This window comes from Cibotium barometz, chromosome 31 (assembly GCF_041138505.1).
Source record: "Cibotium barometz isolate CiBa-2024 chromosome 31, ASM4113850v1, whole genome shotgun sequence".
NCBI classification, from domain to species: domain Eukaryota; kingdom Viridiplantae; phylum Streptophyta; class Polypodiopsida; order Cyatheales; family Cibotiaceae; genus Cibotium; species Cibotium barometz.
The window spans coordinates 2,025,314-2,048,320 of record NC_141076.1 but is presented as its reverse complement, the minus strand read 5'-3'; positions in this window follow the sequence as shown (position 1 = coordinate 2,048,320).

The following is a 23,007-nucleotide window of genomic DNA, read 5'->3' as shown; positions in this document are numbered from 1 at the left end:
AAATCCTTGAGCTGGTGCCCAAGTCCCTAACATCCAAAGCATCTATTCTCGCTTTGAGGCTCTTCCCTTTGCATTATGGTGGAGAGAGCCAGAGCTCCTGAGAATGTACTTCGGGAGAAAGGCCTTCCTTCATTTCTGAAGCTTCCCATCTCCACATTCTGGTTAGGACCTTGGTGTCTCTTTGGAGGCAGAAAGTCGGAAGAACTTCCTGGAGTCTGAAATCTCTTGAAGGATGAGGGAGCTGGCTTTGGCGGGACTTTTACGATGAAGGCTTTGGCAAAGTCCTTCGCCATTTTGACAGCTTCAGCCATGGACACTGGCTTGGCAATTTTGACCAGTGTGTCCAAGGGTTCGTTCATTCCCTGAATGAAACTGGCCATGAGTTTCTCTTCATCTAGAGGTGATGAATATTTAACTAGAAGAGCAAAGGCCTAGTGATATTCCTCGATGGTTTCGCTCCCCTGCTTCAGCTCTAAGAATTCGTTCATTTTGGTTTCCAAAAATCCTTCTTTAAATTTTTAAATAAAATATGCATTATTTTAGCATCATATTTTTTCTCTTACTTCATTTGAATACATGGATCTCCATTGTCATGGGGATTACTCTTTTAACATAAAAATGGATTACTAGAAATTCCTCTTTTTCCTATATTTAACTATTTATGTATAAACATAAAAAATCAAATTTTGCATGATTATAATGAGAATCATTCAATTAATCTAGGATGATTAATCCTAGAATATGGTAGGAAGTCCTCTTTTCATAATATAAATGAAAATGATTTATGTGTTTATTTTTTAGATATTTTGCTATAGCTCCTTGCTATTACTGATAATTCTCAATAAATTTGAAAGAATAAGGTTTAGTATTATTCGTATGATTAGAATAACCACTAATTGGATTATTATCCAATCATGGATTGATTCTTAATTTACCATAGGTTAAATAGCATAAAAGTATTAAAAAGCCATTATTTTGGCCTCCAATTAGACAAGCATAGAAATTACTTTTAGATTAGAGAAATGCTCATGAGAAGCTTCATTCAAATTGAGAATAGGTCATAGGAATGACCATTCTTTGGGGGAGAGAGAGAAATGCTTATAAATTAAGCATAAATGGAAATTTATGTGTTTCTTCATTACAATGTACTAAAGAACTTCAATAGTATTCAAAAGCCATTCAAATTAATGCTTCTCAAGCTTGAAAGGGGTTAAGAAGAGAAACATTTGGAGATTTAAGAAAAAGAAGATAATAATCCACACTTTACCTCCTAAATTACTTGATTCTTTGATCACAGTAGAGGCCTCCAACCAATCAATTGGTTTGGTATGTTATTAGAGTCTCCAAGGGAGATTGAAGAGAGAGAGAAGCTCCAATCTCTTCAATTTGTAGAAGGTTTTTAGAGGATAATAGAAAATCAGCTTAACTTAGAGTAATACCGGCGTAGTTTAGTTCATAGATGAGAATACAAAGGAATGAGGGTCTATTTATAGGTGATGGAGGCCACTAATTGAGTCCAGATGAGTTCTAGAATTTTGTAGCTTTAGTTTGGCTGAATTTGGACAAGTCTTGGACCAGTTTGGCTCCCTTTTTAATTTGGTTTGAATTAGGAGAGAGGAGAGATAAAAATATCCTATTATTTTTTAGTTAAAAACTCATCCAAACATGTGAAATAGGTGCCTTCTTGAAGGCCCCCTTTTCCTTACCCATGTATCAAAAATAAATGATTACTCCAAAATATCTCATTTTTTTATTAATACTTCATAATTTTTAACTACTAAACCTAGTACTGAGTCAACTCTTCATCTTATGTGGGCATTTACTCATTTTTGGGTATTTTCTTTTATTCTTTGGATTTATCTTGTCCCAACACTTGGATTAATCTTATTGGTCCATAGGAACCTTAATTGGACCATAATCAAATTTTTTTGAATATCTTGACCCTTAGGCTAAGGTCTTCTAAATCAATTTTTATTAATTCCAATTGCACCTTGGAAAATCTATTTTAATTTTCTATTTCAGGGAAACATTTTTTTGATATCTGTAGAATTTATTTATCCAAAAATAATCCAATATTGATTTATCACTCTCTAGAAAATTTTATCTCACTAGGCAAAACAAGGAAAAATAATATTTTCTTGTATTCAGAAACATAGAATGATTATAAGGGATTGAAGTAGAGGCTTAATTGTTATTCAGGCTGAGGAGAAATCTTACATCCTCTCCCACTTGAAAAACGCGAGATGTCCTCATCTTGCAAAGTGGGGGTAATCCTTCGCCAACTCTTCTTCTTTCTCCCAGGTGGTGTCTTCTAGAGGGAAGAACTTCCACTTTACTAAGAATTCTCTGAGGACTCTGCTCCTGAGAATCTTCTCCCAAACGTCAAGGATTTCCTCAAGTTGGAGTACCATCTGGCCTTGATTATTCGGAGAGAGCAATTGTTCATCCTCGTCAAGCATGTGACTCGGGCTAGGTACATACTTCTTAAGAAAATTGACATGGAATACATCATGTACCTTGAGATGGGGAGGCAGAAGAAGTTTGTAGGCTAGATCGCCCACTTCATATGGCCCACAGTATCTAGGAGAGAGCTTCTTGTACTTCCCTAAGGATAAGGAACTTCTTTTTGGTCGTACTCAAATGAAGACCATATCTAATTTTTCATCAAAGGGGACGCTATCTGAGCATACCTAGGTATAAAGATCCTATACCATCCGGTGAACCCTAGGAATCCTCTAACTTCCTTTACTGACTTGGGTTCTGGCCATTCAACTACTGCTTGGATCTTTGCGGGGTCAGGAGAAATCCCATCCTTTGACACTATGAATCCCAAGTATTCAACCTGGTCAACAGAGAAGGAACACTTGCTCTTCTTTGTAAAGAGTTGGTGTTTCCCTAGGATTTCTAGGACTTCGCGCACATGATCTTCGAGGTCTGCAGCATTCTTTGAGTATACTAAGATATCGTCAAAGAAGACAAGAACAAAATCATCCAAGTATTCTCTGAGAATATCCTGCATAGGACGATGAAATGTCACCACAGGGAATTAGTCAATCCAAACGGCATGACTGTGAACTCATAATGCCCATAGTAGCGAGTATTGAATGCTGTCTTTGGGATGTCCTGCTCCTTGATTCTGATCTGGTAGTACCTGGATTTGAGATCTATCTTTGTGAACATTTGAGTCCCACTTAACCGATCCAAAAGTTCATCAATCCTAGGAATAGGATACTTATTCTTAATTGTTAATTGATTCAATCCTCTGTAGTTAATACAAAGTCTTAACGTTCCATCTAAATCTTCTTTTGAAAGAGAACGGGCACACCCCAAGGTGAGACACTGGGTCTGATGAATCCTACTCGAATAGTTGTCTTAATTGTTCCTTAAGTTCTATGGCTTTAGGGACTGGCATTTTTTATGCACGCTGGGCTATTGGCTGAGCTCCGGGGGTTAGTTCGATCTCATGATCTACTTCACGAGACGGAGGCATCTTAGTCAGCTCTTCAGGAAATACATCTGCATACTCACTTAACCACTCTGGTTCTTTTATCTTTGCATTTTATGTCTACGGGCTTCATTTTAACGACATACACAGCTTGCCTCTTTTTGAGCCCTTCTAATAATTTGGAAGCCTTGACTAATTGTAGCACTGGGGATCCGAAAATTCCAATTTCTTGAACTTTATTCTCGAGAAGGTCAAGGAAAGAGATGGTTCCCTTGTGACAAATGTCAGCCTGATTCTTTTGGAACCAATCCATTCGAAGGATTCCATCATATATTCCCAGGGGTAGGACTCTGAACTGGCACTCTCTTACGTTCCCATCTAGGCTAAACTGAATAAGGTCAATCTCAAGGTGAGTGAAAAGAGTCTTCCCACCCACTGGCTAATTCCACTTGCATAGGTTTCGCTGATTTTTGATGATTTAGGACTAATTTACGTAAACATCCTAGGGAAATAAAAGAATGAGTACTGCCTAAATCAATCAAAAGCTTGAATTTCTTACCCTGGTACTCTGCTCGAGTCTGGAGGACTGAGAAGTGACAGTTATTTCCCTGCTGCTCTATTGCTGCATAGATCTATCCTTTCTCTTTCTCCACTTCCTCAGCTATGGTGGTGACTGCTCTGGCTGCTGCAGTTTGAGGTGGAACTCTCTCTCTTTGGTTATTCCATTTCTTGGAGGGAGTTTGGAAACTGCTTTGCATGGAGGCTACAAGAGGCTGAGCTGTCACTCTTCTTGGGTTACCCTGATTCTGGCATGGGGGACCTTGATTGGGGGGGGCTGATGTGAAGGAGTCTGTCTTGGAACTTTGGGACCCTGGCTTCCTTGGCCCACAGAAGGAGATGGGTAATCCTTGAGCTGGTGCCCAAGTCCTTGACATCCGAAGCATTTGTTCTCGCTTTGAAGCTCTTCCCTTTGCATTCTGGAGAGAGTCGGAGTTCCTAAGAATGTACTTCAAGAGAAAGGTCTTCCTTCATTTCTGAAGCTTCCCGTCTCCACATTCTAGTTAGGACCTTGGTGTCTCTTTGGAGGCGAAAAGTCGGAAGAACTTCCCGGAGTCTGAAATCGCTTGAAGGATGAGGGAGTTGGTTTTGGTAGGACTTTTACGATGAAGGGCTTTAGCAAAGTCCTTCGCCATTCTGACAGTTTCAGCCATGGACACTGGCTTGGCATTTTTGACCAGTGTGTCCAAGGAGGGTTCGTTCATTCCCCGAATGAATCTAGCCGTGAGTTGCTCTTCATCTAGAGGTGGTGAATATTTAAGTAGAAGAGCAAAGGCCTGGTGATCAAGATGATTTGAATTTTAGAAAGAGTCGAACAACCTTAGCATTGCCATACCTAGATTCACTCGCTCAACTTCTACAATTTCCTTCTAATATATGACTTCAGCCTCGTCGGCGGGGGGTGCACCTCAAAATATGTAAGTCTACCACGTGCGATCATTAGGTGGGATTTTTTTAATCCAAAATATTGGGTAAATTTACAGAAATACAATTACAAGTGGGGTATTTTAATTGTACTTTGGAAAAAAAAACTGTAAGTTTATAAAGAAAAAGGGGTGGTTTTATTAGCTCAAAATTCACAGATAAGGGGATTTTTAAATACCGCTTGAACGCACGTCGTAGGAGGGGCTTCCATATAGTGGACCCCCCGAGACTTCAGCAAACCATACGAAAAGAAAAACACATTGGTGAGGTTATAAGCGATGAGGAGGAGGACCTTGCATATGGTTGTGATTACCATGTAAGTGAGTTTTTATATCTACACAAGAAACCGTAAGACATAGTCTTGTATAAGTTTTCTTTCTTCATATAATTTCATGATCTTCTTTTGCTTGCAGTATCACAAATTTGGTGCACTTTGGTCGTTATTTTTGAGTGGAGCAAATAGATAAGAAGATAACAACATTTAATTGCGGTGTCAAGGCCAATTTCATGCAATAAAGTCATTCAAGTACAAGTGACTTAAATAGTGAAGCTGGCATGCTTGACTGCTGTGGAATGATACAAGACATTATCAATGTTGGGTTTAGAAAGTTTTCTATGTTCATTTTCTATGTGAAGTGGTTCAAGGTGGTGATCCAAGGACCACAAGCAACCATGCACATAGATAAGAGTGGATTTATTCAAGTAGACTCCACAAAGATATGGACATAATATTAAAGGGACACATTTGTGCTAGCGGAGCATTGTGAGTAGGTTGTCTTCAAGGCAAACTCGAGAGATCATAGGTGGTTGTTTGTAATCCAAATTGATCCACACAATAAACAAATATTTGAAGATATGGAAATATCAGATGAAGTAGAGGTTAAGGAACCCACTCAAGAAACACAAGAAGCAGATATTGATGAAGTTCAACAACTAGAAAAAGGATCAAAAAAAGATATAGTGATTGAACAACTAGAACTTAAACCAGAAGCAAACAAAATGGCTAATCCAAAATTTTAAGAAGAAATAGAAGAAAAACTTTCAACACAACCACCTTTAATGCCAGAAATATAAGAGGACGATACCAATGAACTACCTTCTACTCCTACAACAAATGAGGCTCCACCCACCATTGATAAAGATGTAGATAGAGAGGTACTTTTAGAAATAGATGTATTTGGAGCCATGGATGTAGCTGAAGATGAGAGAGTCAATGATGAGATATAACATCTTATTTGTTTTTTATTTGACAAGCAATACTTGGTCTCTATTAGAGTTTTCTTGTTTGGGACCATTAATGCAAGATTTGGCAGCCACTTGTCATACCTTTTTGTAAATATTGCTATATATATCCTTGTATTTGAGATCATTAGCACAAGCTTTGGTAGGCAAATATTGTCATATTAATTTCTTATAAATATTGTTACATATCTTTGTATTTTTTTGAAAAGTAACTAAAAATAAGGTTAATAAAAGAACTATGAGAACTAAAAACTATTGGAAGTTTTATCAAAAAACACACCAAACCAAAAACAAAATGTCTTTGATGTCCATATCGACGTTATCCTAGATGTGACGCTCATTTTGACATTTTTTTCGATTAATACATAGATGGTTATTTTGACAGTGATCTTGATGCTTATTTTGATGGCGCGAGTACGATTAAAACTCACTATCGAAGACTAAAGATCTTCTAGTGGTGAAAAAACCTCAAAAACTTTAAAAGCTAATCCAAACTATCTCACTTTGGGAGGCGTGAGCCTATAATCCTATCACAAGCTTTAAATGAGAAAAAGAGGGATTTTAAGTTTATTCAAAAAAATAGGTATTGGTATTTAGTTAAAAGAAGAATTTTTATGATATTTAAGAAAAAAGAGATTTGAATTAAATCTTAGTGTCAAAAGATGAATTTCCACCATAATTCTACCTAATGAATTAAGGCTGAGAAATTATGTGGCATAAAGAATATCTTTGGATATTTTAATTGGTAAAATCACTAAATTCATATTTACGTAAAGTCTAGATGTTTAGTTGAAGGGAATCCTTGTAGAACTAAACCGAATGAATTTGGTTAGACTATGTAAGGGACGAACAGTAAACCTAATTGTCCTTCTCTCGATCTGAATCAGACAAAAAGTTCGTGACCAATTCTAGTTTTACTAAATCCAAAGAATAGACTACCGACACTAATCTAGTTTTCCCTTGACCAAACTCACCAAGAATCTAGTTTGACAAATGGACAAAATGATGGGTAGATTACCCTCATGAGAGATGAAGGATCCTCATTTATAAAACTGGGAACTATGGAAAAAGGGTTGTTGTTGGAATCAATCTCAAACTAGAATTTTACTTGCATTGGAACCTCTGTTTTTTTCATTCAAAAAGTACTGTTTTACACCAGAATGCTGGAGGAAGCATTTGGCTTATGTTTTTCTAAGAGGAGGTTCGTTGGAACAACTGGGGGCGGGGAGTCGTGAAGGGACGTTGCTCGCGGCAAAGCCTGCCGAGGTCTTGACCAGCCTCGGTACGGTTAAAATGGTACGCTTCCGATACGATGGGCGAGGACCGACGAAGCGATCCCTGAGTGAAGTGCTAGGACACCTAAGGAGGATCCTAGAGGGTTCTGACCAAGCGATGCATGGGCTTGCGGTTGCTAGGATACCCATGCGTACGTTGAGAAAGATTTCGGATGGACAAAAAGGAAAGATTTTTGGGAACCAAATTTTGATACTGGATCTCGTTGGTTGGCCAGCTGCTGGTCTTCAATAGAGAGTTTAGAGGATAGATTTTTGTAATACAATGGACTCAGAATTTTGAAAAATAATGATCAGAAATATTATGATTTCCATTGAAGGATTGTTTTTAAATCCAATCAAATCTGTTATAAATGGCAAGTTCATATTGGGTGTGTACGTGGTATGCCTACCTTGATTTTTGCATGAATCGCCGGTTAGGGGGCCTGGGAACTCTTTTCCTTTTGTATCCGGGAAAAAACCCAACCAAATCTTTATAAAGGAATCCCACCAATTCAGTGGTCGGGTGGTTGGCTATACGGGTGGTTGGCTAACCCATGGGCCGGATGGGGTTAGGCTGGATCGGAGGATTCCTGATGAGAAACAACTAGATACGATTAGTTACGTTATTTAGTTTTGAATCCTGGGAAGACCTTGTTCTGTGGGAGGGGATCATCGGCTGTGCCTCCTCGTAAATGAGGAAAAAAGCGGTGATTCCATGGACCAAGTGCAAGTCTCTTCTTGATCTAACCATGTGACTTTAGGTTTGGTTAGATCAGTTTATCTAGTTAAGACTTGACTCGTTAGAGTAATTTCCCCATTAGAAGATTTTTCCCAATTGGCGGAATCGCCCGTGCCTTCCGGGCGGCGAGGGGAGTCTTCCGAGTCCAGGGGCCGCCTAGGCTAGCCTCTCGTCCCGGACATCCGCGGGTGAGGCCCGGAGTGTGTGGACCCCGCCCCGCGCAAGAGGTTGACGCCGCTTCCGCCGCCGCCTCGCTGGCAGGAGCCTCGGAGTGGGCGGGGGACCACGTAGCTGCTAATAAGGATAAACGAATTCTTATCAAAAATTGATAATAAAAACTCAGAAAAAAGCATTTTCATAATGTATTTTCATTCCATAGGCTTCTTTAATGAAGAATTTTTAATCAAAGAAATTGTTTTTATAGATGGAAGCTCCGTACTTATCTCGTATTCCTGACCTCATCCAGTCGCAAGACATGACTGCATTCGCCTTTTGAGCATCTCATCTCTTCCACTGCAACTCGAACAAGCCGAGTCAGACTCGCATGCCATTTCGAGGATTTATATTTTCTTGACCCAGCGGAGGGACGACAGCATAAGTGGTTTGTAGGGTAGTACGTCCACGCCTCTTGTGACTCGCGTGCAACGCTGAGGCAAAACCTCTCATTGGCCATGATTCTGATAAAGTTGAAAGTGGTACATGGTGTCATTCTATATCATTCAACACCTCAAAATTTCAGACTCTCATGCCAAATCTCTAGACTCCTTAGTCACTTTATTCCTAAGGAGAAGATAATAGCTCCCTTGGTAGTAAGTGAATGTTTGTATCAGGGACATGGCTATGGCCCAGTACTGCCGTCTTATGCATCTCTCGAGGAGATTTTGATTTCTAGAGCCGAGCTGCTCTATGTACATATTGAAACTTTTATATAAATAAAGAAATGTTTTCTAGAGAAAAATTCCTTGCTATATAAGTGATTGTTTATGGACAAATTGATAAAGAAAAATCTATTATCGGACATATGTCATAGATCTCCAATAAGATCATTTGTCGTGTTTAAGAAATTGTTTTTCGAATCTCTTAAGTCTTAGGATCTCGTGGACGATATCAAAAATAAAAATTTAATAATATATCATTTTTTGGCAGAATCATGAGATGAGGAAACCGTGGCTGTAAGCCAGACCCTCTCTCTGAAGATGATGAGCTTGACCCTGATGTTCGCAAGGCTCTTCATAGAACTCTGCCTAGACCCTTCAAAGGAGAAGGGGAGAACCTGGGCCAGAGGCTGTGGAGAAATGGGTGGAAGACATAAAAGAATATTTTGACGTCACCAGCTACAATGAGCGAAGCAAATGGCTCTTGCCACGCTGAAGATAGTGGAAACAACCAGGGTGGCATGGCGGAACCATTGTGACACCAACCGTCCTTGGACATAAACACTCAGTCCTGGAACGACCTTAAAACCTATTTAAGGAAGAGATTTTGTCCTCCTGGACTTTTGGAAACCAAAATGAACGAATTCTTAGAGCTGAAGCAGGGGAGCGAAACCATTGAGCTCTTTCACTCTTTGCTAGGTTATACCTCTCGATCCATTTCCCTATAGAGCACGTGAGTTGAGGATTCAAAATTTACTAATATTTTCTCACAGTGCCATATCCATTCTTCTTTGAAGGACTTGTCCTTGTGTCTCTTCCCCAACGAGTCGACGTAATACTATGATCATCCTCTTCTTGTGTCCACAGTCATGACATATCTGGGTCTAACGTACTAAGAAATTCTATTATGTATATAAGAGATTCTTGAACAAGTTATCCCATTGCTATACTGCCCTCACAGGGCAAGCTCTTTAATGAATACAACCTTTTAGTGTGTTCATAAATCTCTCGAGGCAAAACATCCATCGGCTATGGACAACTCCTGCTATAACAACCTTTTCAACCACATAAACTAGTAGGTGCACTTGAATGGTCAAAAAACTTGTTGGAAAGAATTTCTTCGCCGCCATTGTAACTGCTTCAATGGAGTTTAGACAAGTTGCTTCTAATGCATTTCTTCTAATCTCCTTCTTTGAAACGTACCACTGCACCAATCTTATATATTGTCACTCTTTTGTCCTCAGAGAGGCAATCCTTAATGGCTATTAGTAGCACAAACTATAAGATTTTGTGCCAGTATGAGACTTCAAGCCACTAAGCTCTTCATCCTTTGTGAATGGTCCCTTCAAGCAATGCATGCAACCAGCGGGAGTACAAAACTCACTGATGCAATTCTCTACATGTTACTACTCTTCTTTGGTCAAGACCCAAGGTTCTCTAGGGAGAATCATCTTTGTATTATCAAGTCTTCTCTCTGCCCATAGGTGTTGCATATGCGATCCACCCCTTGTAGATCATCCCTTTGTGCCTTGCTCTCTTTAGCACCTGTGATGGTTTTCCAAAGCATATAATCTATGTTCTTGAATATGTGCATAGGGTCAAGAAGATGATTGACTAGAAGATCAATCCATTATGGGAGTAGATGGAAGATGGATAACTAATTCATTCCAGGGGGTGAACAACTTGGATCCACTTCCCAAGCCCTCCTCCAATTACTTGGCTTTAGTACACAAGGAGGCCTCCCTAGAAATCTCTCTCGCAACTCATTACTAGGTTTCCCTGATTTGTATTATTTTCAAGATCCATTTGTTGGACAACATCATTGTTATCATCCCCTTTGGAAACTGAGTTAAGCCTCATAATGGACATGCTAGACAAATCATCTTGTACTATTAAATGAGGCATATCACTAGGGCTAACTTCTTTCTCACCTTCTTCTACTCGAACTTCTTTGAGCTTTGTATTGTTGAGATCACTCGCCTCAATTTCTTTTAGCTTAGTTTGGGCTGCCATCATTTCATTGGTAACTAGACAATGCACTAGCTGACTACTCATCATTTGATCACTTGCACTAACCATAGATTTGCTTTTGAGTGAATTTGATTCTTTTTTGACATCTCTTTCATCTTCAAACACTTCCACCTCTATGAGATCCACCACATCACCTTGTTGCACAAGTGTATGTTAAGAGAATAAGACTAGTCAATCTCAATAGTCTCTTATTATCTTGAATTATATAGACAATACTAGGAAACCCTGAAATGATATATTTCCCTCTTAAGATAACATCCTTGGAAAACACTGTTGCAGACAAAATAGGTAATATTTTCTGAAAACGAGAAACATTTGGCATCATTCAAAGATTCCATAAAAAAAGTTTAGTTTTTTTTTACCTCTTTTTAAAAAGTGGTCTATGCATGTGTACAACATTGCCAAAAAACGATAATATTTTGGGCACTTTACACGTATCTTACAAAAATTGACATGAAAAAAAAGACTTTGTTTTGCTTACTACGTGTTCCACTACATGACAACACCACCCCTCCAAAAATTATCTTGATGCAATTACATGTGTATTTTATGATTAACGAGAGAAGCGAGCTATCCAGACCTCTTATAGATCATTGGCATGGCAAAATCCTCAACCATACAGAGATAGTGGGTGGACAACAAGAAAGTGTACTTCTAGTATCATTCACCCAGCTACATGAAATTGGTGAGACGACATGAAAGTTAAGGAAAAGATAGAGTAGATAGGCTTGGAAACTTGGCCCCATGGTGGCGGGGCTGTCCAATGCAAGGTGAACATAAAATTATGTGCCAATCTTCTCACCTCTTACGTGCAGGCTCTTACGTGCAGGGTAGAAAAAGGGACATGGTTGCAGGGGTGGATGGATCCAAGAAGCCAATTTTGATCATAGAGAAGCTTATTTGAGATGCACTTCACCTGCAGTCAGCTTTGTTTTTCAAAAAGCTAGATTTTTTGGGAATCTGCCCCACCAACAGAGGTCAACAATAATGGAGAAAAGTTCACTACCCTAAAGGATCCCAAGCTGGAGAAGGCTTGTAGGGTTGCCTCAATGATAATACAAGTGAAGCTAGTTGATAGATATTACTACATGGACATAAAAGTGAAGAGGATGATTGGGTGTTTTCACCCACTACCTAACAAAGCATGGAAAAAGGTGGTGAACCCGTATCTCCTAACACAGATTTTATAGAAGCTCAACTTGAAAAACCCGAGGTGGTCTCCATGGAACAAGAAGTGTTAAAAAAAGAGATGGTAGTGGAGGGATCAAAAATCCTAGTAGATATAAGGAGGTTGGTGGTGTAGAGATTGGTATAATCTCTCCAATTGAAGGCCATGAGAGCATCACAGAAAAAGCGCCAGGCTCCCCACCACCATCTTCTCTACTCCCACATTTGAACTTGCTATTCTTGAGGTACACACAAAGAAAACACTGGGCCAAACATGCCACTATAGCAGCCTACCATTATGAGTGAATCCCAAAGCAAACATCATCCTAGCCAATCATTTCAGCACCAGTAAATCCATTTTTTCCACCTAGCGATTCGATGGACCTATTCAAGCTAGAAGATTTGATTGCAAGAGTCCTAACCCGCACCTCTCTCCAACCCTCCTCTTCCAAAAAGCATGCACGGGAGAGCATTATAGTTAGCTATGGGAGGAGGTGGATACTACAATAAAGTGGCAGAAGAGGGAAGCATCCCAAAGTGAAGAAGAACCCTACAAGCCCCTTTGCTTTACAACTGCAGGACATGGACAATGCAACAACCAGGCGGGTGGTAGTCCTCCATGACTTAGAAAAGGGTCTTTTAGATTTCTTAAAGCCAAAGTACACCCAAGTAGAAGAATACATGAAGCAAGGGGAGTGGGAGGATTATGAAATGGAAGCCTACATCTTCAACCTCAATAACCTTTTTGCCCAGATGTTGGAGCACAATTTTCACATGGAAGATTCTATAAATGCGCAAACGATGCCAGAAATGGAGGAGATCACTAAGGAGGCAGAGAAAAAGTAGTAGGGGATGATAGAGGCTAACAACGCCCTCACTCAATTGTTGAAATATACAAGTGAATAGGGTGTGTGCGGGAACAAGCCCTTGGTTAGAGGCTGTAAAAGAGAATGTGTAAATGTGAGAGAACCTGTGAAAAGGTGAGAAGAATCTATTGGGAGAGAATAAAGGGTAGCATAAGAAGATTTAGGAAGTGTGGAGATATTCTGGGAGAGGTGGAGAGAATCAAGCAAAAGAGGTGGAGATATTCTGGGAGAGATGGAGTGACTCAAGGAGAAATCAGTGGGATTAGATGCTTGGATGTAAACTCTATAAATTGAGACATTGGCCTAATGAGAATTTGCTGGTTTTTTATTATCAATGCCTACATTAAGCTATGTGCTAATTACTCACTAATTACTCACTAATTACGTCTTAATTATTTGCTAATCACTTTGTTAATGATGTTGATTCTTGGGTTTGATCCACCATACCTCATCACATTGCTCTAATTTCAATATGGTATCAGAGCCATGCCTAGAATCCATCATTTTGTGAGCCCGTTATCTTGATAATCATTTTACTAATTAGGATTAGGAGCTAATTATAAATTTTCCTCTTTTTTTCAACTCACCTTTGTACCCCTAGCCAGTGGAGGAGTTCATTCTCCTTGCACACTTAAAATTAGGCCAAGCCCTTTTAGGTAATTAAACTATACTCAAGGGGCTACAAGCATCTCAAAGGAATTGAAGCAGATCAGCGTACAACGTCGGCGGCAGCACGTTTTGCAGGCGTCATTTTTCAGAAGGGGATTTAAGATTTCTTCCAGTTCAGTTATAATGGCTCTAATTCCTCTTAGCCCAAGGTGTTTTCAAGCATGCTCTACAAGCTGGTGAAGACAGAATTCAATTTGATCAAGTCTACAGTGAGATCCAAGCTCTTCATATCAAATTTGCAGCCAGGTGACTTTGGTAAAACAGAGACTAAGCATTCAATATTTGGTCAAATCTTGTGTTTATTGGCTTAATCCTCTACTAGACTCATTGCTATTGATGGCTTTGAAAGCATTTGAGCTAATCTGAAGTCTAAGGCACTAGATCTGGACTCCCCGCATACTCTATTTTTTGCACATAAGACAGTGGATTAATTTGCTAATCAATGATTAATCAGTGCTAATCACTATATTTTGGTGTAATTGAGGGTCAAATTAACCATTAGGTATCTGATACAGATCCCTATAACTTCAGATTGCAATTCGGAATTGGTTTGATAATCCAACCATTCCGTACAAATTGGTTACCTTGATTGAATGTAATTTCTGGTAAAATTGTGCTGATAAAATTGTGATAATCATCATTTTACATTTAACCCTTGGTTAATGCCTGTAAATCTCACTAAAATTCAAGATTATTCATAGCCAGAGTTGCATTTGGGAATGTGCATAAGAATGAATGCTATACGCATTATGTATTGGGCACATTGCATCAGTGTAAAAATGGGAACAGACACTGTCCTTGTCCAGAATAAGGCAAGAGGTAAGACCTCCCGCATAAATTTGGATTTGCATTGCATAATGACACAAGATAAACATCAAAAGCCCAAAGGAACTGTCAGCAAAACATTTAAACATGCTGCTCACATGGAGCAAGAAGACCTGACCGACAAGCTCATGGCCCCAGCCACCATGAAAGAAGAAGAACATCTCCTTCCAAGAAGCAGATCCACACCAAGAAGATCTAAAGGAAGACATGGACACGAGAAGAGAAGCTGCCCCAAGAAGACTGAAAGAAGAGATGGACACGTGGAGAGAAGCTGCCACGACAAGAAAACTGAAGACAAGAGAAGATGTGAGGCTCCAAAGAGTGAGGAGCCATGTGAAAATCTCAGAGAGAGAGAGAGAGAGAGAGAGAGAGAGAGACCCCACAACCCAATGTAACCTGCCCCAACAAAGTAAAACCACCTCTGAGCCACCGATGATGTAGGCCACGTGGTAGATAGATGTATGTGTGAACACTTTAGTCAAGGTCGCGGCGGGCAACTATAGTAAGCCTTGGACACATAGAGAGAGAGAGTGTCAAGGACTATGAGTTTAGGGACTTGAGGCACTGGTCGCGGGCTATCAAGTAAGAGAGAAACTTGGTACAGGGTCCAGGTGTGCTAAGTTAACTTGAGGGGAGGTGTGCTAGACACTGTTCCGCAGACTATCAAGTAAGAGGGAAACTTGGTATAGGGTCCAGGTGTGCTAGAGAGTATTCACTTGAGGGGAGGTGTTGAAATATACAAGTGAATAGGGTGTGTGTGAGAACAAGCCCTTGGTTAGAGGCTGTAAAAGAGAATGTGTAAATGTGAGATAACCTGTGAAAAGGTGAGAAAAATCTACTGGGAGAGAATAAAGGGTAGCATGAGAAGATTTAGGAAGTGTGGAGATATTCTGGGAGAGGTGGAGAGAATCAAGCAAAAGAGGTGGAGATATTATGGGAGAGGTGGAGTGAATCAAGGAGAAATCAGTGGGATTAGATGCTTGGATGTAAACTCTATAAATTGAGGCATTGGCCTAATGAGAATTTGCTGGTTTTTGATTATCCATGCCTACATTAAGCTATTTGCTAATTACTCACTTACGTCTTGATTATTTACTAATCACTTTGTTAATGATGTTGATTCTTGTGTTTGATCCACCATGGCTCATCACATTGCCCTAATTTCAACATCAATATGTTTAGGAGCTTCTCCATTAGCTTGACTCCCAAAACCAAGAGACACTAGTAGCAGATAAGAACCGTAAAACATGCAATTCAAGTTGAGAGCCTTGCGCGGAGAAGCACAGAGTTGAGATGGCAGAGCTATAGGCTAAGACCCAAACCTAGCTACTCAATCTTCAAACAAACCTCACCAACATTGAGGTTGATCCGCAAGGCCATGGAGCACTGGCTAGAAGAGAAAGACATAGAGCTCAAGGCTACGGAAGCTTCGATGGCAGAGCTATAGGCTAAAACCCAAACCTAGTTGCTCAATCTTCAAACAAACCTCACCAACATCGAGGTTGATCGCAAGGCCCTAGAGAACTCACTATATAAGAGAAAGACATAGAGCTTAAGGCTATGGAAGCCGAGCTGAAAGCACACATGGCCACATCATTAGAAGGGCATAAGCCAATGATATCTATGAAATTAGCTGTGACAAGGGTCATTCCATGTGTATCTATCCCTTACACCGCATTGTGCTTAACTTCCGATTTTGGCGCCCAAATACTAACTTGCTATACTAAATTTAGCAAGGGGGGAGGAGCCTATATAACTCATGAAACCATTTATCAACAATTCTTTTGTAGCTCCCCTTCCTAGAATTCAAGAAAACCTAAATTGGATGCTAACATATGAACGGTATATGTATTTTGAATATAGACCTTAACTTGCATAACTCAAGATTTGGTAAATATTTCAAATGTTTTTTCCTTATGTGCTCAAATGTAGTGTAATTTTGACAAACTTATCTCCATGACACCCAAACAGTATCTTTAAAACAAAAATTAGTAAAGTTTATAGGCCAATATTCTTGGAGACCCCCTACAATAGCCTTGGGGAGAATTTTAGATCATAGCTTTTTCCTTGCTTCTTTCTTAAAATAATTTCTATGAGAAGCCATTAACTCCACTTACCATGTTTATAGACCACAATGAGCATTTCCTTAATAGTTTTAGCAATATAGGAAGGGCATCAAACGGCATCCTCTATCATGCATGAGCACCCACAAAATCTTTTTCGCCCAAATTTTGGCAAGGTTCCTTATAATAAAGAATTTGAAACTTATTGATCAAATAAATAGTGTGATCATGATAGCATTAAAGGGCATCTCCTATCATGCATAAGCACCCACAAAAACATTTTAGCTTAAAAGGAAATTGGATATGGCACTGATATCTGAAGATAAACACAAGCTTCTAGGGCAAGGCTCCTTATAAACAAAGATTTTGAGACTTAGTGATCAAACAAATATTGGGATCATAATGGCTAGTCTAGATGCAAATATTGCCTTACACAAAGATTTTAAGACTTACTGATCAAACAAATAATGGGATCATGATGGCTAGTCTAGATGCAAATGTCGTTGCATATAAAGAGGATATATTTGATTTGTGTAACCATAATTTTCATGGTTGGTGGAACCACCTAGGCATGGCATTAACATTTCAAGTTATTTTGCTATGAAGGCTCATAACAAAGGATGTGCCAGAACCTGTGGTGTAAGAGCACAACGAAGGTGATATTGACTCAAAAAAGGAGGAAAGAGTGATTTATCTCAAGGATGTTTGATGAAGGTGGATAATAACCTTTGTATGAATCAATACACCCCATTCTAAAATCATATAATAATGAAGTTGATTGTTACCTAACACCTAGCGATGTGGCAAGGCTAATAGCATTTCTTTTCGCAGAGATAAAATTTTGATTGGAATCTAGATAAGAGAAAATCCCTGACTATGGATTGATTTAGAATACTGAGTGGAAGGCAAAATGCAGGCGAACCCACTAACTAAATTACCTTTGTCTCACGAAGAGGATTTAGGGGGAAGGGACAACCTACTTGAATTGGTCCAAATCTTGGTCAATCATATGGAAAAGTATTATGAGAGTGACGACACAAATGCAGCACTTCTAGTGGTAAGGGTTATCAAGATCTTACGATCCTTGATGGTGGAGCCGGATAATTGTCATCACAAAACAATGTTGGGAAAAATGGGGTACCCAACCTTAGACCGGACAAAACTCATGATGGCTGCTGTGACGGTACCATCATGTCGTTGTTGCGTATGGGAGTTTTGTAGAACCTAAAGATGAAAGTATTCTCATTCCCTACTGCCATACATTTGCGGTAATGAGTCACGGGGCATGTAAATTCGTATGATGCAATTCTTGTTAATAGTTCTTTTATTAGGAGTGCCAAGGTAGTATACGACTAGGCCAATTATCACATTTACCTACAGAATGATTCACAAATCTTGAAAGTAGATTCACCCCACATGAGCTGCTCTCTTGCCATGCTACCAAATTTCAAATGTAGACTCATGCAGGCTCACTAATATCATGCATTAATGATTAAAACATGGCATATAAGGGCTAGGATTTTAACACTAGACCTCTTGCTCCCATTCTCAAGATTTATCCCCACACCACACTAATATATTTAATATATTAATAGCATCATTTTTGTGTGCATTTTTCATGCGATGGTGGGTGGCCAAGAAGTGCACAATTTTTAGGGTGGCTATGCCTTCCACTACATGACAATGGAACCCCTCCAAAATGATGTTGATGTAAGCACATGTGTGTTTTATGATTAACAAGGTAAGAGATCTATCTTGGACTTCTTAACGGATCATTTGCATGGCAGAATCCTTAACCACACAGAGATAATGGGTGGACAACTAGAAAGTGTACTTCTAGTATCATTCACGACGTAGCTACATGCAATTGGTGAGACAACACGAAAGTCAAGGAAAAGTTGGAGAGTAGACAAGGCTTGGAAAATTGGCCCCATGGTGGCAGGGCTATGCAATACAAGGTGAACATAAAATTATGTGTCGCGTTTCTCGCCTCTTACTAGCATGGCACAAAAAGAGGCATAGTTATAGGGGCGGATGGATCCAAGAAGTCAATTTTGATCATAGAGAAGCTTATTTAAGATGCACCTCACCTGTGGGTTGGGGACCAAGGCCCACTCAATTTTCTAAAAATCTATAATTCTTGGGCATCTACCCACAAACAAAGGTCAACAATAATGGAGAGGATCCCAAGTTGAAGAAGGCTTGCAGGGTTGCCTCAATGATAATGGAAGTGAAGCTAGCTGACAAATATAACTACATGAATACACACAAAGTATATCGCCTGCACAGAGGTGAAGAGGATGATTGGGTGAATATGCTCCATTTGTATTTCACTGACTACCTCACAAATCATGGAAAAAGGTGGTAAACCCGTATCTCTTGACATAGATTCTAAATCCATGCTGTTGGGTTCCACTCTGAGAAGCTCAACTTACAAAACCCGAGGTGGTCTCCCCATGGAACAATAAGTGTTACAAAGAGCTAGCAGCCTCGGGGGGTTCACCTAAAAATATGTAAGTAGTATGGCACGTGAGTTCAAACGAAGGTTTTTTTAAACTCAAAATTTTAAGGTAAATTTATAGAAATACATTATAGAAGGGGTTTTTTTATCGATTATGAAAAAAAAGGATGTTAGTCCAAATTAAGAAAAAGGGTCATTTTATTCACATGAAAAATTCACAGGTAAGGGGTTTTTAAATACCCCTTGAATGTACGTGATACATAGGGTTTCTTAGTAGTGCACCCCTCGCGCTGGTAGCAATGTAGAGGGTTCAAGAGTCCTAGAAGATACAAGGAGGTTGGTGGTGTAGAGATTAGTACAACATCTTTGGTTGAAGGCCATGAGAGGATCGTAGAGAAGAAGCCCTAGGCTCCCCACCACCATCTTCTTGACTCTCCCACACTTGAACCTTCTATTCTTGAGGTACACGACAAAGCCGATGGGCCTAGTGTGCCACTATAGTAGCCTACCATTACGAGTGAAGCCCAAAGCCAACAACCTAGCCAATCATTCCAACAATAATAAATCCCTTTTGTCCCACTTGGCCATTTGGTGGACCCATTAGAGCTAGAAGATTTAATCCCAAGAGTCCTACCCTGCACCTCTATCAAACCCTCCTCTTAAAAAAATCATGCACGGGAGAGAATTCGAGTTAGCCCTAGGAGGAGGTGGATAATGCAAACAAAGGGAAGCAGCCCAAAGTGAAGAAAAACCATATAAGCCCCTTTGCTTATAGTTGGAGGACATGGACGATACCACAACCAGTCGGGTGGTAGTCCATGAGTTATAAAAGGGCCTTTTACATTACTTAAAGCCAAAGTATACCTAGTTCAAAGAACCTACATCTCTGACCTCAATATCTGTTGAGATATCGAGCTCGTCTAGTGAAGCGGTGGACAGTGATGACCCGCCTGGGGGATAGGACCCACACTTACACCACTGGCATGGTTGGTGAGATCTTGGGTGATATGCGGCCAGTGGGATGACAGGCTGTGTGACAGCCATTCTAGAGACTGGCATAGTTATAGCGCCAGCTCATTTAGTCGGGTTCACACTATAGAGAACCCGTGTATGTATTGGTTGAGTACCTTTCATATTATGAGTACTCTTATTCTTGTATATGGTGTTGAGTGTTGAGTAGAGAAGAAGAAGATTTTCAGCCTCTCACCTTGTGTGTTCTCTATTAGGGTTTTGTGAGTGTGTGTGTGTGCTTGCAAGAGCTCAAGCTCTCTTCCCCCCTGCATCTTTTCATGGTATCAGAGCCTGGTTCGTGCTAAGGGCTGAGGTGCAAGCAAGAGAACCACAGGAAGCGGTACGAGGGTAAGAGCTTCAACTACTCTTCCCTATTTGTGTTGGTGACTACACCCTTGTCGGGGGCTCTACGGGAGGCACCGGCAACGATCTCTGATTGAGGAGCTTTCTTCGCGGGAGTAAAGCTTTAGGGCAACTATACTGTCTTATCGGACAAAAATTTTCTAGGCCGAAAACGCATTTCGGGCGCGTCTGGATCTCCGTTTTTCAGAAAGCAGGCGATTTCAAGCACTGCGGGTATAAGTCATCGATTCTCTGCAGAACTCTGTTTTAAGAACTGCAAGAAGACAGATTGACTGTGCAGACACTGTGGGTGCTGCAAAGAGGTCTACAGTTGCCATTGGGTGTATGTATGCACATTGAAGTCACTGGTTGTGACATTTGAGAGTACTATAGTACCGCTGTGCAGAAAATACAGCAGTTTGTGCAGAAAAACCAGAGTGCAGTTTCTGGTAAAATTGTGTGTTTGGCAAGATGTCAAATGATGGGATAACTCAGATTGTGGCTGAGAATCTTGATAAGAATAACTTTCATGCTTGGAGGTTCAGGTTGACGAATTTCCTGATGGGAAAAGGCTATTGGGACTACATAGAAGGTGAGCATGAAGAGGCACCGGAGATACCAGTAAATTCGACTGCTGCAGATGTGAAAGAGTTTAAAGACTGGAACTAAGGAGCCAGGAAAGTAATGTATTGGCTCTCCATTAGTATACAGGACACCATGATTGGGCACATTCAGGATGCCAAGTCCCCCAAGGAGGCATGGGACACCTTGGTAAAGCTCTATGAAACAAATACCAAGGCACGTAAGATATAGTTGAAGAATGAACTTCATACTGTGGAGAAAAAGAGCATGTCTGTGAATGACTATGCGCTGAAGATAAAGGGTATTGTGGAATCCCTTGCATCTATTGGTGTGTCAGTAGATGATGATGACAAGGTGGAAGTCTGTCTACGTGGTCTCGGGCCACAATACAAGGCGTTTAAGACGTCCATTCAGACTCGGGAAAACATTCCCAACTTTACAGATTTGGTATCTATGCTGATTATCGAAGAGAAGAGCTTGGGTGAAGACCAACAGTCTTCACAAAGCAAAAACAGTTCAGAGCAACAGGCCTTCTACATGAGTTTAGGAAGAGGATGAGGTAGAGGAGGCCATGGACGCGGTCAAGGAGGTGGCCGAACAGGTAATCAAAATTATGGCCAGTAGCAGCAGCAACAACAACAGTCCCAGAATCAACAACAACAACAACAACACGCAGGTGGAAGAGGCAAATTCAGAGGCAGGGGGAGTCAAAGAGGACGTGGAAATTGGCAAAGGCAGTACAATGATGCACGTGAATGCTATTATTGTGGTAAGACTAGACATGTGCAGGCAGATTGTTATAAGAAGCAGGCTGACATGCAAAATGGGAAAGTGCAGCAAAACAACTATGCATCCTCAAGCAGAAATAATGAGGATAATGAAAGGTTGTTTGTTATGCAGCATGTCGTGAATGCCATGTCTAAAAATGTTGATGCAGCACAAAAAGATAATGTATGGTATGTGGATTCAGGCGCTTCGAACCACATGACGAGTCATGGGGAGTGGTTCAAGGAGATGAAAAACCTGAAAAGACCAGGTTTTGTGGAAACAGGGGATGACATTGCTCATCCAATTGCCCATGTTGGAGATGTGCCATTGTCTATGCAGGATGGCAAAGTGAAGTACCTTGCAGATGTACTTCACGTTCTGAACATAACAAAGAATCTGGTTTCAGTTGGCCAGATGATTGAGCAGGGTTTGCAGGTTCGGTTTAACCCTGATGGATGTTATGTTGAAGACTTTAAAGATAAGTGCAGGTTGGTTGCAAAAAGCAACAGAGTGGGCAGAATGTTTACATTAAATGTAGACATGCCTGAAATGAGTGCTGCGATGTTTGCAAATGGTTCAGGAATTGTTGCAGACACAGACATTAGGCATAAAAGGATTGGACATGTAAATGTGCAGAGATTGAAGTCTATGCAGACTAAAGGAATTGTGACAGGGCTGCCAAAATTTAAAGTGGAAGGTATGCAGAAAATATGTGAAGCATGCCAATTTGGGAAGCAAACAAAGCATGTGTTTCCACATAACAGATATGTGAGCAGAAATGCACTAGATCTTGTGCATTCAGATGTATGGGGTCCTACGAAGACCATATCTATGGGAGGCTACAGGTATTATGTGACTTTCATTGATGACCGCACAAGGAAAGTGTGGGTATATTTCATGAAGGAGAAGAGTGAGGTGTTCACTCACTTTCAGAATTTCAGAGTTTTGGTTGAAAAGCAAACAGGGAAATATGTAAACTGCCTAAGGTCAGATGGAGTGGGAGAGTACTTCTCCAATGAGTTCTTTGAATTTTTGAAGAAGAATGGTATTCGGAGACAGTTTACATGCAGATACACTCCGCAGCAAAATGGAGTTGCTGAGCGGAAAAACAGGCACATTGCTGAGATTGCGCGAGCATTGATGGAAGAGAAGAATATGCCGCATT